This window comes from Ranitomeya imitator, chromosome 8, assembly GCF_032444005.1.
Source record: "Ranitomeya imitator isolate aRanImi1 chromosome 8, aRanImi1.pri, whole genome shotgun sequence".
NCBI lineage: Eukaryota > Metazoa > Chordata > Amphibia > Anura > Dendrobatidae > Ranitomeya > Ranitomeya imitator.
In genome coordinates, this window is record NC_091289.1 from 50,517,771 (window position 1) to 50,528,598 (window position 10,828).

Consider the following 10,828-nt stretch of genomic DNA (forward strand, 5'->3'; position numbering starts at 1 on the left):
GACAATTAATGTTACCACCACTTATAGAAAGGTTTTCAGGAATTTTTCATGGACCATCTTGTATTGTTGATTATGATCAGTGACTAAGATTAAAATTGTGTATGGCTCCATGATTTGGTGCAGATCACTTGTCCAAAAAATTACACAGACATGAGAACTATGACACTGACTATAATATTGTAATATTTACTAGATGGAGGCCCGATGCAATAGCGAGGGCGATAATGTCACGATGGGGGCAGGTTTTGCAGGGTTGAGAATCTCTCCCCCCATGTGCTCACCCACTTATCCACTCTCTCTTTCCCCATGTGCTGACTTCTCCTGTCTGTGCTCTCTTCTTTGACCTGTCTTCCCTATGTGCTATCCCCCTTGTCTGCTGTCTCTCTCCTTCCTGTGCTGTGTTCTCCCCTCAAAGATAATACTGACATTACAGCAGGAGATCGCAGAGGATACATTTTGTGAGGTAAAATATTGTTTAAAAACAGTCAGTGAAATATTTTACCTGAAATCCTCTGTGATCCCCTGCTGTAATGTCAGTATTGTCCTTTGCTTCCTTCCCTGCCCAGGAGATGTGGTATGCTCCATCCACTGTCAGACGCAGACAATTTTTAAAATGAACTTTCGTTCATGGTAAGGCTACGTTCACTTTAGCGTTGCGTCGGGGGCAGCTGCGGCGACGCATGCGTCATGCGCCCCTATATTTAACATGGGGGGCGCATGGACATGCGTTGCTCTTGCGTTTTGTGACGCATGCATCACTGTGGCGCAGGCGTCAGGGCGCAGAGGATGCTGCATGATGCAGTTTTTTCTGCGCCAAAAAGCATGCAAAAGTGAACGCATGCATCAAAAAACGCTGCATTGTTCATGCGTTTAGATTTGCGTTGTGCGTTGCGTCGCCGACGCTGCACTGCACAACGCAAATGTGAATGTAGCCTTAAACCCCTTTAATGTGACCGGCTTCCTCTGCCTGTAGACACGTCGCGCATCTGCCGGCGGGATCAGCCGAATAATTCACTGTGCCTGCACGGAATTTGCTCAGGCACAGTAAATCAGACCACCGCCATCTTTGTGCAGACAGATAGTGGCAGTCACATTAAAACTGCACATGCGCTCCTCCTGTACAAGGATGGCGGCGGTCAATGAATCATTCATTTGATCCCGGTGGTAGCGTTTTCGTGATGGTATTCCACTGGTGGTACAGTGCAAGAGGCTGCATATGGCATATACAGTGTGTGGTGTGTGTGTGGTGTGTACGGCGTATACAGTGTGTGTGGTGCATATGGCATATACTGTACAGTGTGTTTGTGAGTGTGGTGTGTACGGCGTATACAGTGTGTGTGGTGCCTATGGCATATACTGTACAGTGTGTGTTTGTGTGTGTGGTGCGTACGGCATATACAGTGTGTGTTTGTGTGTGTGTGTTGCATACGGCATATACAGGGTGTGTGTGTGTGCGTGTGTGGTGCAACGGTGTTCCGCTGGTGGTACCGCACAAGAGGCTGGTACCACCAGCAGTTTCCATATTGAGACACCCATGACTTGGGTGTCCCAATATGGAGGTTGGTGAACTTCCGCCGCTTGGAATTTTGGGATCCAGACACATCTGGACGGAACAGGATGTGAAGACATTACAAGGTAAGTACAGTTAGGTCCATATATATTTGGACAGAGACAACATTTTTCTAACTTTGGTTATAGACATTACCACAAATTCTTTTAAACAAAACAATTCAGATGCAGCTGAAGTTCAGACTTTCAGCTTTCATTTGAGGGTATCCACATTAAAATTGGATGAAGGGTTTAGGAGTTTCAGCTCCTTAACATGTGCCACCCTGTTTTTAACCCCTCTGTGACCTTAGACGTACTATCCCGTCGAGGTGCCCTGGGCTTATCTGACCCTGGACGGGATAGTACGTCATAGCCGATCGGCCGCGCTCACGGGGGGAGCGCGGCCGATCGCGGCCGGGTGTCAGCTGCTTATCGCAGCTGACATCCGGCACTATGTGCCAGGAGTGGTCACGGACCGCCCCCGGCACATTAACCCCTGGCACACCGCGATCAAAGATGATCGCGATGTGCCGGCGGTGCAGGGAAGCACCGCGCAGGGAGGGGGCTCCCTGCGGGCTTCCCTGAGCCCCCCGCAGCAACGCGATGTGATCGCGTTGCTGCGAGGGTCTCCTCACCTCCCTCCCTGCTCGAGCCCCGGATCCAAGATGGCCGCGGATCCGGGTCCTGCAGGGAGGGAGGTGGCTTCACAGAGCCTGCTTAGAGCAGGCACTGTGAAGGCTGCAGCGTTGCATGTCAGATCAGTGATCTGACAGAGTGCTGTGCAAACTGTCAGATCACTGATCTTTGATGTCCCCCCCTGGGACAAAGTAAAAAAGTAAAAAAAAAATTTTCCAAATGTGTAAAAAAAATAAAAAAAAATATTCCAAAATAATGAAAAAAAAAAAAAATATTATTCCCATAAATACATTTCTTCATCTAAATAAAAAAAAAAAAACAATAAAAGTACACATATTTAGTATCGCCGCGTCCGTAACGACCCGACCTATAAAACTGTCCCACTAGTTAACCCCTTCAGTAAACACCGTAAGAAAAAAAAAAAAAGCGGCAAAAAACAACGCTTTATTATCATACCGCCGAACAAAAAGTGGAATAACACGCGATCAAAAGGACAGATATAAATAACCATGGTACCGCTGAAAGCGTCATATTGTCCCGCAAAAAAAGAGCCGCAATACAGCATCATCAGCAAAAAAATAAAAAAGTTATAGTCCTGAGAATAAAGCGATGCAAAAATAATTATTTTTTCTGTAAAATAGTTTTTATCGTATAAAAGCACCAAACCATAAAAAAATGATATAAATGAGGTATCGCTGTAATCGTACTGACCCGAAGAATAAAACTGATTTATCAATTTTACCAAACGCGGAACGGTATAAACGCCTCCCCCAATAGAAATTCATGAATAGCTGGCTTTTGGTCATTCTTCCTCACAAAAATCGGAATAAAAAGCGATAAAAAAATGTCACGTGCCCAAAAATGTTTTCAATAAAAACGTCAACTCGTCCCGCAAAAAACAAGACCTCACATGACTCTGTGGACCAAAATATGGAAAAATTATAGCTCTCAAAATGTGGTATTGCAAAAAATATTTTTTGCAATAAAAAGGGTCTTTCAGTGTGTGACGGCTGCCAATCATAAAAATCCGCTAAAAAACTCGCTATAAAAGTAAATCAAACCCCCCTTCATCACCCCCTTAGTTAGGGAAAAATAAAAAAAAATGTATTTATTTCCATTTTCCCATTAGGGCTAGGGTTAGGGCTAGGGTTAGGGCTAGGGCTAGGGTTAGGGCTAGGGCTAGGGCTAGGGTTAGGGCTAGGGCTAGGGTTAGGGCTAGGGTTAGGGCTAGGGCTAGGGTTAGGGTTAGGGCTAGGGTTAGGGCTAGGGTTAGGGCTAGGGTTAGGGTTAGGGTTAGGGCTAGGGTTAGGGCTAGGGTTAGGGTTAGGGCTAGGGTTAGGGCTAGGGTAGGGTTAGGGTTAGGGTTGGGGCTACAGTTAGGGTTGGGGCTAAAGTTAGGGTTAGGGTTTAGATTACATTTACAGTTGGGAATAGGGTTGGGATTAGGGTTAGGGGTGTGTCAGGGTTAGAGGTGTGGTTAGGGTTACCATTGGAATTAGGGTTAGGGGTGTGTTTAGATTAGTGTTTCAGTTATAATTGGGGGGTTTCCACTGTTTCGGCACATCAGGGGCTCTCCAAACACGACATGGCGTCCGATCTCAATTCCAGCCAATTCTGCGTTGAAAAAGTAAAACAGTGCTCCTTCCCTTCCGAGCTCTCCTGTGTGCCCAAACAGGGGTTTACCCCAACATATGGGGTATCAGCGTACTCAGGACAAATTGGACAACAACTTTTGTGGACCAATTTCTCCTGTTACCCTTGGGAAAATACAAAACTGGGGGCTAAAAAATAATTTTTGTGGGAAAACAAAAAGATTTTTTATTTTCACGGCTCTGCGTTATAAACTGTAGTGAAACACTTGGGGGTTCAAAGTTCTCACAACACATCTAGATAAGTTCATTGAGGGGTCTAGTTTCCAATATGGGGTCACTTGTGGGGGGTTTCTACTGTTTAGGTACATTAGGGGCTCTGCAAACGCAATGTGACGCCTGCAGACCAATCCATCTAAGTCTGCATTCCAAATGATGCTCCTTCCCTTCCGAGCCCTCCCATGCGCCCAAACGGTGGTTCCCCCCCACATATCGGGTATCAGCGTACTCAGGACAAATTGGACAACAACATTTAGGGTCCAATTTCTCCTGCTAACCTTGGAAAAATACAAAACTGGGGGCTAAAATATAATTTTTGTGGAAAAAAAAATATTTTTTATTTGCATGGCTCTGCGTTATAAACTGTAGTGAAATACTTGGGGGTTCAAAGCTCTCACAACACATCAAGATGAGTTCCTTAGGGGGTCTACTTTCCAAAATGGTGTCACTTGTGGGGGGTTTCTACTGTTTAGGTACATTAGGGGCTCTGCAAACGCAATGTGACGCCTGCAGACCATTCCATCTAAGTCTGCATTCCAAATGGCGCTCCTTCCCTTCCGAACCCTCCCATGCGCCCAAACGGTGGTTCCCCCCTACATATGGGGTATCAGCGTACTCAGGACAAATTGGACAACAACTTTTGGGGTCCAATTTCTCCTGTTACCCTAGGGAAAATACAAAACTGGGGGCTAAAAAATAATTTTTGTGGGAAAAAAACTTTGTTTTATTTTTATGGCTCTGCATTATAAACTTCTGTGAAGCCCTTGGTGGGTCAAAGTGCTCACCACACATCCAGATAAGTTCCTTAGGGGGTCTACTTTCCAAAATGGTGTCACTTGTGGGGGGTTTCAATGTTTAGGCACATCAGTGGCTCTCCAAACGCAACATGGCGTCCCATTTCAATTCCTGTCAATTTTGCATTGAAAAGTCAAACGGCGCTCCTTCCCTTCCGAGCTCTCCCATGCGCCCAAACAGTGGTTTACTGCCACATATGGGGTATCAGCGTACTCGGGACAAATTGGACAACAACTTTTGAGGTCCAATTTCTTCTCTTACCCTTGGAAAAATAAAAAATTGGGGGCAAAAATATAATTTTTGTGAAAAAATATGATTTTTTATTTTTACGGTTCTGCATTATAAACTTCTGTGAAGCACTTGGTGGGTCAAAGTGCTCACCACACCTCTAGATAAGTTCCTTAGGGGGTCTACTTTCCAAAATGGTGTCACTTGTGGGGGGTTTCAATGTTTAGGCACATCAGTGGCTCTCCAAACGCAACATGGCGTCCCATCTCAATTTCTGTCAATTTTGCATTGAAAAGTCAAACTGCGCTCCTTCCCTTCCGAGCTCTCCCATGCGCCCAAACAGCGGTTTACTGCCACATATGGGGTATCAGCGTACTCAGGACAAATTGGACAACAACTTTTGAGGTCCAATTTCTTCTCTTACCCTTGGAAAAATAAAAAATTGGGGGCAAAAATATAATTTTTGTGAAAAAATATGATTTTTTATTTTTACGGTTCTGCATTATAAACTTCTGTGAAGCACTTGGTGGGTCAAAGTGCTCACCACACCTCTAGATAAGTTCCTTAGGGGGTCTACTTTCCAAAATGGTGTCACTTGTGGGGGTTTCAATGTTTAGGCACATCAGTGGCTCTCCAAACGCAACATGGCGTCCCATCTCAATTTCTGTCAATTTTGCATTGAAAAGTCAAACTGCGCTCCTTCCCTTCCGAGCTCTCCCATGCGCCCAAACAGTGGTTTACTGCCACATATGGGGTATCAGCGTACTCAGGACAAATTGGACAACAACTTTTGAGGTCCAATTTCTTCTCTTACCCTTGGAAAAATAAAAAATTGGGGGCAAAAATATAATTTTTGTGAAAAAATATGATTTTTTATTTTTACGGTTCTGCATTATAAACTTCTGTGAAGCACTTGGTGGGTCAAAGTGCTCACCACACATCCAGATAAGTTCCTTAGGGGGTCTACTTTCCAAAATGGTGTCACTTGTGGGGGGTTTCAATGTTTAGGCACATCAGTGGCTCTCCAAACGCAACATGGCGTCCCATCTCAATTCCTGTCAATTTTGCATTGAAAAGTCAAATAGCGCTCCTTCCCTTCCGAGCTCTCCCATGCGCCCAAACAGTGGTTTACTGCCACATATGGGGTATCAGCGTACTCAGGACAAATTGGACAACAACTTTTTGGGTCCAATTTCTCCTGTTACCCTTGGTAAAATAAAACAAATTGGAGCTGAAGTAAATTTTTTGTGTAAAAAAGTTAAATGTTCATTTTTATTTAAACATTCCAAAAATTCCTATTAAACACCTGAAGGGTTAATAAACTTCTTGAATGTGGTTTTGAGCACCTTGAGGGGTGCAGTTTTTAGAATGGTGTCACACTTGGGCATTTTCTATCATATAGACCCCTCAAAATGACTTCAAATGAGACGTGGTCCCTAAAAAAAAATGGTGTTGTAAAAATGAGAAATTGCTGGTCAACTTTTAACCCTTATAACTCCCTAACAAAAAAAAAAATTGGTTCCAAAATTATGCTGATGTAAAGGAGACATGTGGGAAATGTTACTTATTAAGTATTTTGTGTGACATATCTCTGTGATTTAATTGCATAAAAATTCAAAGTTTGAAAATTGCGAAATTTTCAAAATTTTCGCCAAATTTCCGTTTTTTTCACAAATAAACGCAGGTACTATCAAAGAAATTTTACCACTATCATGAAGTACAATATGTCACGAGAAAACAATGTCAGAATCACCAGGATCCGTTGAAGCGTTTCGGAGTTATAACCTCATAAAGGGACAGTGGTCAGAATTGTAAAAATTGGCCTGGTCATTAACGTGCAAACCACCCTTGAGGGTAAAGGGGTTAAAGGGACCAAAAGTAATTGGACAATTGACTCCAAGGCTATTTCATGGACAGGTGTGGGCAATCCCTTCGTTATGTCATTCTCAATTAAGCAGATAAAAGGCCTGGAGTTGATTTGAGGTGTGGTGCTTGCATTTGGAAGGTTTTGCTGTGAAGTAAACATGTGGTCAAAGGAGCTCTCCATGCAGGTGAAACAAGGCATCCTTATGCTGTGAAAACAGAAAAAACCCATCCGAGAAATTGCTGCAATATTAGGAGTGGCAAAATCTACAGTTTGGTACATCCTGAGAAAGAAAGAAAGTTCTGGTGAACTCATCAATGCAAAAAGACATGGGCGACCACAGAAGACAACAGTGGTGGATGATCGCAGAATAATCTCCATGGTGAAGAGAAACCCCTTCACAACAGCCAACCAAGAGAGCAACACTCTCCAGGAGGTCGGCGTATCAATATCCAAATCTACCATAAAGAGAAGACTGCATGAAAGTAAATACAGAGGGTTCACTGCACGGTGCAAGCCACTCATAAGCATCAAGAATAAGAAGGCTAGACTGGACTTGGGTAAAAAAACATCTAAAAAAGCCAGCACAGTTCGGGAAGAACATTCTTTGGACAGATGAAACCAAGATCAACCTCTTCCAGAATGATGGAAAGAGAAAAGTATGGCAAAGGCGTGGTACAGCTCATGATCCAAAGCATACCACCTCATCTGTAAAACACGGCGGAGGCAGTGTGATGGCTTGGGCATGCATGGCTGCCAGTGGCACTGGGTCACTAGTGTTTATTGATGAGGTGACACAGGACAGAAGCAGTCGACTGAATTCTGAGGTCTTCAGAGCCGCCATACTGTGTGCTCAGATCCAGCCAAATGCAGCCAAACTGATTGGTTGTCGTTTCATACAACAGATGGACAATGACCCAAAACATAAAGCAACCCAGGAGTTTATTAAAGCAAAGAAGTGGAATATTCTTGAATGGCCAAGTCAGTCACCTGATCTCAACCCAATTGAGCAGCATTTCACTTGTTAAAGACTAAACTTCAGACAGAAAGGCCCACAAACAAACAGCTACTGAAAACCACCGCAGTGAAGGCCTGGCAGAGCATCAAAAAGGAGGAAACACAGAGTCTGGTGATGTCCATGAGTTCAAGACTTCAGGCAGTCATTGCCAACAAAGGGTTTTCAATCAAGTACTAAAAATGAACATTTTATTTAAAATTATTGAATCTGTCCAATTACTTTTGGTTCCTTAAAAAACAGAGTAGCACATGTTAAGGAGCTGAAACTCCTAAACCCTTCATCCAATTTTAATGTGGATACCCTTAAATGAAAGCTGAAAGTCTGAACTTCAACTGCATCTGAATTGTTTTGTTTAAAATTCATTGTGGTAATGTCTATGACCAAAATTAGAAAAATGTTGTCTCTGTCCAAATATATATAGACCTAACTGTATATACATATAGATTTACATATATATTAATGATATAGCTATAACATCGACTGTAATAAACTGTAATAATATGAATTATATATATGAATAAATACTGTCAACAATATATACCTATACAATTGACTGTAATATAATATTATAGTGCACAGATATAAACTTAATTATAATTATCATATAGTTTGGGGAAGCACTGTCGAGGCATTATACTCTATTGGGGGCATACTGGTGGCATCATTCTGTATTGGGGGCACTGTGGAGACATCTTACTGTGTTGGGGAAATGGATGACATGAGTGTAATATTGAGTGGGAACACTAAGGGGCATCACAAGGGGCAATTATTTGGCAGCTATGTGCCTCGGATACTTTTTTGAGAGGGGTAACATAGTAACATAGTAACATAGTTAGTAAGGCCGAAAAAAGACATTTGTCCATCCAGTTCAGCCTATATTCCATTATAATAAATACCCAGATCTACGTCCTTCTACAGAACCTAATAATTGTATGATACAATATTGTTCTGCTCCAGGAAGACATCCAGGCCTCTCTTGAACCCCTCGACTGAGTTCGCCATCACCACCTCCTCAGGCAAGCAATTCCAGATTCTCACTGCCCTAACAGTAAAGAATCCTCTTCTATGTTGGTGGAAAAACCTTCTCTCCTCCAGACGCAAAGAATGCCCCCTTGTGCCCGTCACCTTCCTTGGTATAAACAGATCCTCAGCGAGATATTTGTATTGTCCCCTTATATACTTATACATGGTTATTAGATCGCCCCTCAGTCGTCTTTTTTCTAGACTAAATAATCCTAATTTCGCTAATCTATCTGGGTATTGTAGTTCTCCCATCCCCTTTATTAATTTTGTTGCCCTCCTTTGTACTCTCTCTAGTTCCATTATATCCTTCCTGAGCACCGGTGCCCAAAACTGGACACAGTACTCCATGTGCGGTCTAACTAGGGATTTGTACAGAGGCAGTATAATGCTCTCATCATGTGTATCCAGACCTCTTTTAATGCACCCCATGATCCTGTTTGCCTTGGCAGCTGCTGCCTGGCACTGGCTGCTCCAGGTAAGTTTATCATTACCTAGGATCCCCAAGTCCTTCTCCCTGTCAGATTTACCCAGTGGTTTCCCATTCAGTGTGTAATGGTGATATTGATTCCCTCTTCCCATGTGTATAACCTTACATTTATCATTGTTAAACCTCATCTGCCACCTTTCAGCCCAAGTTTCCAACTTATCCAGATCCATCTGTAGCAGAATACTATCTTCTCTTGTATTAACTGCTTTACATAGTTTTGTATCATCTGCAAATATCGATATTTTACTGTGTAAACCTTCTACCAGATCATTAATGAATATGTTGAAGAGAACAGGTCCCAATACTGACCCCTGCGGTACCCCACTGGTCACAGCGACCCAGTTAGAGACTATACCATTTATAACCACCCTCTGCTTTCTATCACTAAGCCAGTTACTAACCCATTTACACACATTTTCCCCCAGACCAAGCATTCTCATTTTGTGTACCAACCTCTTGTGCAGCACGGTATCAAACGCTTTGGAAAAATCGAGATATACCACGTCCAATGACTCACCGTGGTCCAGCCTATAGCTTACCTCTTCATAAAAACTGATTAGATTGGTTTGACAGGAGCGATTTCTCATAAACCCATGCTGATATGGAGTTAAACAGTTATTCTCATTGAGATAATCCAGAATAACATCCCTCAGAAACCCTTCAAATATTTTACCAACAATAGAGGTTAGACTTACTGGCCTATAATTTCCAGGTTCACTTTTAGAGCCCTTTTTGAATATTGGCACCACATTTGCTATGCGCCAGTCCTGCGGAACAGACCCTGTCGCTATAGAGTCACTAAAAATAAGAAATAATGGTTTATCTATTACATTACTTAGTTCTCTTAGTACTCGTGGGTGTATGCCATCCGGACCCGGAGATTTATCTATTTTAATCTTATTTAGCCGGTTTTCGATTGGGTAACCCAATCCACACTTATTTTGGAACCATGTGGTTTCTATGTACACCCCTGTATCTGGGCATATGTTCTGTGAAGTGTTTTGAATGCTTACGCAGAATATAATAATGGAAAGTAGTGTACATTTAGTCTTGGCTCCTATATTTTAAGTTAATTTACCCTTTCTGTCCTAACGTATATATACTGTAGATAATTTGCCATGGGTCTTTTTTATGTTTGGAGGAAAATGTTTCCTAATTATCTGTTGGAGAAATAATCAATAAGTATAATCCACTGAGATGGAAAATTAATTCTATCTCATACTTTCATTTTATCCTCCACATGCAGAGTTCTAATACAATCCTGACCAAGACACTCTTATACCACAGTCCTGACCGTTCTGCCAAAAATCCTCCCTCTCATCTGCGTGTCTCTGCATGGTTCCAGGGCTCTGAATCAGCTG